Source organism: Uranotaenia lowii, chromosome 1, assembly GCF_029784155.1.
Source record: "Uranotaenia lowii strain MFRU-FL chromosome 1, ASM2978415v1, whole genome shotgun sequence".
Lineage (NCBI taxonomy): Eukaryota > Metazoa > Arthropoda > Insecta > Diptera > Culicidae > Uranotaenia > Uranotaenia lowii.
In genome coordinates this window covers 127,193,264-127,200,308 of record NC_073691.1, presented here as the reverse complement: position 1 = coordinate 127,200,308, position 7,045 = coordinate 127,193,264, and the positions used below count along the sequence as shown (strand labels likewise).

At 33.2% G+C, this 7,045-nt stretch overlaps 1 long non-coding RNA gene and 1 pseudogene across 1 annotated transcript; both read left to right on the top strand.

The window, feature by feature from the left end:
* Nucleotides 1-666: 666 nt before the first annotated feature.
* LOC129737911 (uncharacterized) lies at nt 667-1,488 on the top strand (annotated as a pseudogene).
* Nucleotides 1,489-4,929: 3,441 nt separating this feature from the next.
* On the top strand, nt 4,930-5,642 carry LOC129748709 (uncharacterized). Its single transcript, XR_008737798.1, has 3 exons — nt 4,930-5,068; nt 5,130-5,287; nt 5,364-5,642. It is a non-coding gene; the product is annotated as an uncharacterized LOC129748709 (long non-coding RNA).
* Nucleotides 5,643-7,045: the final 1,403 nt, after the last annotated feature.

The following is a 7,045-nucleotide window of genomic DNA, read 5'->3' as shown; positions in this document are numbered from 1 at the left end:
ATATGTAAAATGTCACATATTAATAATTCATCTCAAGAATTTGTTTATTTACTCAGTAGATAATTAGTATTTATTTTAAGGTCTGTTACTGGTGAATATCGAATATTTTTTTTAATAACAGTTTTATTTCTTCTAATTTGGTTCAATCTTGTATAAAATGATTTCAAATAAAATCGGACAGTTGTCGGACTATGCACAAAAGCCATCACGCGACGAAAAAAACGCTCGAAAAATAAAATTGATTGTATTCCAAGACCCGTACAGTCTTAATCTCAATGAGGAGGAGTACCCTACTATGGTTTAGTTCTTGCGGAACATTGTGACTGCACAGCTGGCCTAGGTGAATGTTGTTTTCACATCAGTACAACACCCTATTTTTTCTTCAAGATGACAGTCATTGAATTGCCTTCATATTGGGTTCGACCCAACGTAAAAAAATTTAAAGACGACCTTCAGCACTCCATCAAAGAAACTAACTATAGTTTTCACATCAAGGACTTTCAGAAAATCGACGTTGAGGTTGATATAAGCGATTTTTTGGGGAAAGTTCGAGAAAAGGGCCTCAATTCAGCAGTATTGAAGAAATTTTGCGACGGAAGTTTGGTTTCATGCGAAGGCTTTGATCGCCATATGATCCCGGAAAGATTCTTGCGGAGAAAAAACATCATGCTGCAGAATCTATTCGATCCAGCTTTAGAAAAGCAAAAATTCAACGTGATCAAGAGGAAGTTTGAGATGGTCATGTTGAAATTAACTGAAGAAGAGATCGACGATGTGGAACTGCATACCCGAGATCAGTCAAGCTGTGACTTCTGGTGGTTTGTTCGAACGGGTAGAGTGACAGCGTTAGTATTGAAGCAATGTGCCCATACGGATGCTGATAATGTCCCGAAGAAGATGGCATTACTAAAAAAAATATGTTATCCAAAGGATTGCATATTTGTGTCTGAAGCCACAAGTTATGGGAAGTTGCAAGAACAAAAGGCTTAAAAAAGCATTCCGAAAATGTATGAGAAACCACCAGAACGCCACGTTTTCAGATTGTTGATTGTTCTTGAGTTATAAACATCCGTTCATCGCAGCGTCTCCGGATTCGATCATGACTTGCAACTGCTGCCGACAACGAACGGTTGAGATAAAATGTCCGTTCAGATTAAAAAAAAAATGCCGAACTGAATAAGCAGTTGAAAATTCTTGATTTGGAATACATATATGTATTATAATCAATGAAGGCAAAGATTTCCAGTTAGATGAGAAATTCAAATATTTTCATCAAATACAAGCTCAAATGTTCGTGACAGGTTCAGTTAGTGAAATGCTTTTTGTTTAAAGCGATTCGGATAAAAAAGCGATCGCTTTGAAGAAGAATTCAGAGCTTTGAAGCGAACGACACATAAAGCATCATATTATTTCGAATAAGCGATTCTGCCTGAACTTTTGGCCAAAGCCTACACAAACCGACAAATGGTTTTTTCAATGTGTTTTTAGTACTTGACTTTTTTTTAATTGTGTGTGTTTTTTATGGCTTAGTATAATACTTAATTAGGTGCTTGTAGCTTTTAAGTTGAAACGTTTTTTTTACTTGTGTTTAGCTTTTAAGTTTTTAATGTGTATTCAGTACTACTGTTAGAGTTAACAAAAAACCAAAGATGAGTGTTTTAGCTCTAAAAAGTTATTCTCAACAAAAATTTGCTGGATTTTTCTAGAATCTTACTTCTAGCTGTGACAATGCGTGGCCTCTCAATTACAGACGAAAGCAAACAGAAGTACCCGGAAGATTGGTGTTCGCCCGTGGAGCAACGCGCAACTGTGATATACCTAAATGTTGTACGTTTTGGATGTCCGATGCAGAGGCATGAAGTATTCATCGAATCCCATGTAAATCGATAATCAAAGATGGAATGCACATCTGATGAACTTTTCAGCACAATTGGTGAATTCTCCGCACACTTGATAAATTTTGTTGACACTTGATGAATTCTACCGCACATCTGATGAATTTTGCTGCACATCTGGTGAATTTCCGCTCATTCCAGCGCACATTTCCGCACACTTCAGTGTGCTACCAATGCGTGCTCTGGTCCGATGTTTGTTGTTATGATAGGAAATAAGAGAAAGAACTTTTTTAATTTCAGTTAGCTTAAGAAATTTTAATATGTTTTTACGATAAATTCACGTTCATGCTACAGGTTTTGCGTTTTATATTTATGTATTTTTGGATAAAAGTTAGCCGAGCAGCATTCACACAAAGTAAAAGATGCTTGTTAGTTTCATAAGTCTCAAATTATAAAATAAAGTTAACGATAAGAAAGCTAATAAAATCAGTAGAATGATCAAAATCAGTCTATTTATTTACTCGTTTGATCGAATATTCAAAGAAATTTTTGAGTTACAATTGAAACAAATCTAGCATGTTGTCCTTAATCAGTTATTTAAGCCCTCTCCACTATTCATTATTTTGAATAGTGGACTAAATTAAACAGCGTATTTCATAACTGCGCGACGCGCATTTGTGAAATCAGTGTATATCACTGTGTATATTATGTCACGCTCTATCAGTGTATATTGTGTAATGCTACACGCAAACCAGGTAAACTAGGTAAACTTATTGAACTGAAAAGTTAGAATCATTTCAAGCTAAACGATTTTTTTCATTAAATAATAGACGAACTATAATGCTTTTTCTTCCATTGGTCCGTTACCATATTGATACTTCTTCCTCAGCAACGATATTACTCTTTCCACGTGAATTCGCAGACTTGTGATTTGCTTATCGTGTTCCAGTTCTTGAGGAGTAAATTCTTTTTTTTCTTCTTAAAAATGTTGGAATGTTCGGTGTAGCCTTTTTGTTTCTGATGAGATCTTTTATATCAAACCCTTTTTCTGCCAGAACTACGGGTCCTTCTTTCAGCATGTCGAGGAAACCACTTCTTTTGGTTATTTCTTTATCGAAACATCGTCCTGTGAAACCATCCGTTATGAAGCAGATGGTACCAGGATGTATTGCGATGAGAAATTTCGCTATTTCCGATTTTTTGTAGTTACTAAATTGGGCTGCTGCTGATGTGATGTCGCCAGGAGTGATAGTTGCCAGTTCAAAACAGTCTGTTATGAAAATTCTTTTATCTCTATAAATTTTTTTAAAACTATTTGGTGTGCGCCAGATAAGCTTCTCCCGTCCGGTTGGTTCAAGCGCATATTTCACTCGTGAATGAAGAAGAGTGTACGATGAAAATATTTAGAAATCGTGTGCCGACTACCACTACATTCGTACGACAACGTTTTCAAACGATAAATTGAATCTTAACTTTATTAAGGTCATGACGAACATTTCCTCTTTGGATAAATTGCAATTTGCCGTATCCAAATGTGGATTGACATAATCAAAAATGCATTTAAGAAGTTTCAATCTATGAACTCCTGTAAAATGATTGCAATTTTCGTCATTTTCTGAAACTCGATCCCTTTTCGCAGTCTGTTTTCTACATAAAAACAATGGTTTTGAAATCGACCTAGCTCCGTGCGATATAACGCAAGCATCTTTGACGGGTCTGAAAATAAAAATGATTTTCTTGATTCAAATTAATTTAAAAAAAAGTCTCTATGATAAATTGTTGTGTTATCATTCTTGTAATAATAAGTTTACCTTCAGGAATTTTTGGGCGCCCTTGTTCCGAACTGGACATGGAAACGGTTGGTTCAAGGCTGTTATTTTAATTATTGTTAGTATCAATCTCTGAAGCGTAGTTTTAATCTAAACTTTGTAAAGTTGACATCGAAGACTTTGCCAACAATAAAAATCTCATATTTGGCGAATCGCAGCGATCTTTTAGTAAGCTCTCAAAAGAGTCAGTAGAACTATCTAAAATACTAAAAATATAGTTTGTTTAACCTTCCTAGGCCGTTCGCAAGATTTTGAACAAATTCTTTTTCGCTTGTTTTGAATATTAAATTGATTTCGTTCCACTGGTCACATATCTTGACCGATATTTATGAATTTATATTCATTGTTTAGGAAATTTATTCAAAATTTTAAATATATAAAACTTAAATCGATTTGACTAAGCAGATGACCTATAGAATGCTTCGAACAGAAAAACGACTTCATTTTAAAATTCTTATATCTGCAGTATATGTGGGTGTATTAAATTTTTTTTATATGTTTTGAAATTGTGAAAAATAAACCTTTTTAAACAGATATAAAAATTTTAGGGTCCCATGGGAGTTTGGTCGCGATTTTGGAATTACCGGAAAAAAAAAATTCTCACTTTTCAAAAGAGGTAACATTTTTTCTTAGCAGCGCTGTATCTCATTCACAATTGAACCGATTTTCAAAATTCAAATTTTATTTTTATTTTGATAACATGATCATCATTTTCACTGAATACACATAGTATCTCAAATATTACTGTTATTCGTAATACGAGAATGAAAACAAGAAAAAAATCGTGATTTTCGAACCCGTTTGTTATGATGCGCACATTTCTCATTTTGTTATCGTGATTTCTTAAAACTTTTCATGAAACCTGACCACTTTTTATATACCCAATGATAGATTTCAATCTCTACAATCGATTGATATGCTTTTTATGTGGTTTTTCAAAAATTTGTAACAACGTTTTCCGAATTTACTAAAAGATATCGGAATTCGTCCAGATTTTCAAACGTTTTGTAGCAAGCAAACACAACCCCCCGGGAGAGCTTAAATCGAACAAATTCGTGGCTCTCCCGGTCGTGCTCTCGAAATCCGCCTTCCTACACGCTCAATTTTATTTAACCATTTTTGGTTCAAAAATAACCATTTTATGGCTTTGGCCCGAAAACTGGCAATATGGTTATTTTTTAAGAATTTTTCCTTCATGAATTTTAACCATTTTTGTAGTTCTCGGGCGTTAACCAAAAAATGTTTGAATAATTTGGTGTTTTTATCGTAGCCATTTTGAAAAAATCGATGTGCAGGCGAACGCTTAAGAAAAAAATCCATTATACCGCGTAACTGAATCGAATTATCATTTCAATCGGTCCATTTAATTCTGGAACACATCAAATCTGTTGGTAAACATAAAAGGTAAATAGTGTTTTATTGATTATCTTAAATAGAAATTCCAACCTAGCAAAACATATTTCAGGACACGGATTAGAAGACCCCGCTTGAAATTTTTATACAAACACCAAAATCATCATCAAGTTAAATGTTCCGCGGTTCATCCTAATCAGTCACATAAAACGAAAGCTGAAAAAGCATATTCTTCTCACTATCTAGAAGCGGTCCTCACTCAATAATCCGGTAAGTTTTTATTTTCTTTTGATATAGCCTTACAAGGAAGAAAATTGTGTTACTGATTTAAGCATTCTTGTTTTAGGTTTTTTTATCATTTCGGTGCGAAACGCGAGATACGGTGACGACCGTTTTTTCACCATCCGGAAGGAGTTGGAACCGACTGGACTACTCGAGAAACAACACCCGCCGGTCACCAATAAATTATTCAACCCCCCGTAAACGAACAGCACTAGTGTTGCGACACAGGTATTTTGGCCATTTGCTGAAGCTACGGTTTAACAAAATGCCACCCAGGCATGGGATCACCACTTCCGGAGTTGTTCGGCACCGACGTTAGGTGATCGTGGGGGAAAAATCACTTTTGCTGTTGGTGTTCACCTAGCGCTAGGCACTAAATTACAATGGTAAATTGTAAATAAGACTAGAAACACAATGAATAATATAAATAACATACTTGAAAAACGAGTTTTTGCTTAATTTTGTCGATAATTTTTTAATATAGTTCAATATTGCTATTGCTGTTAATTACGGTTCAAAAATAACCATTTTTTACTTCTTCACTCTTTCTGATTAAGTTTGAAAAATAACCATATTTCTACTTCTCCCCGAAAAGTCATTTTATGAGTTCTCATGGAGAACTCATAAAATGGCATTTCCCGGGAAAAGGTCAAAAATGGTTATTTTTGAATCTTAAATGGTTTAATAGTTTCTAGCGTGTATAGCAGACTGAAGGAATCGCACGCATAGCTACGTAGGGTGGTTTGTGGTGATACTTATGAATATTTTTACCTGTAGAATAGCTAAGTCATTGTCTTCATCATTTTGATTGTTTTTCAGCTTTTCAAACTTACAGAGACCTAGTTCCGAATTTATTTTATCTTTAATGCATAGTGTGGTTTCAATACGACACTTAATTTAAATTATTTCGGAAGCGCGTTTATATTGTTATATTAAAAACAATCACAACCAATGTTACAACGATTTAAATTTTTAAGTTAATAATACTATAAATATCGAGGTTAAATTTACATGTGAAATATTAGACAAAATATGCATAAAAGTAGTTTAAATCATAATTTGAAATCTTCGTGGTGTTATGAGAATTAAAAGAAGTTTTGAATGAATTAGTAATTGCCATATCAATTTAAAAAAAAAGTCGTGTTTTAAAAGGTTAAGACATTATGTTCTAGAAAATTGTCCTATTGCATAGTATTTTGATCGACATCTTTTGTTTCAGTGATATTATTTGAAATCGACATTCTTCATTTACATAAGTGTGATTTTTATTATTTTACTCATGTTTTCTTCAAAAAGATTCATAATTTTAACTTAATATCAGGATTTAGAAAAAAAAATTAGAAAAAACTCCTAATAAATTATAAATAATTTATGATTCAAACTTTAGAAATAATTTTATGGATTCATAATGCTGTGCTTTGAATAGTGAGATCTAAACTAGTTTTTCGGATTTTGATTTTCCAAATATGAATTTTGCAATTCAAATTGACATTTTTCTAAGAGTTCAGAATTGGAATTTATAATGAATAAATTAATAATTGAAAACTAAGACAAAAGAATTGCTTATTCTTATTTCTAAACTCATAACTTAACAAAAATCAGAATTTTAATTCAAATTTGACAGTTTCGAATTTAGTATCATAAATATGAAACATACAATTTTTGAGTACGAATTTTCAATCGTGAGTTTGTTCTTTTTTGAATAAGGGTTTAAAAAAGAATGCAAAATTGTGTTAATTCAAAATT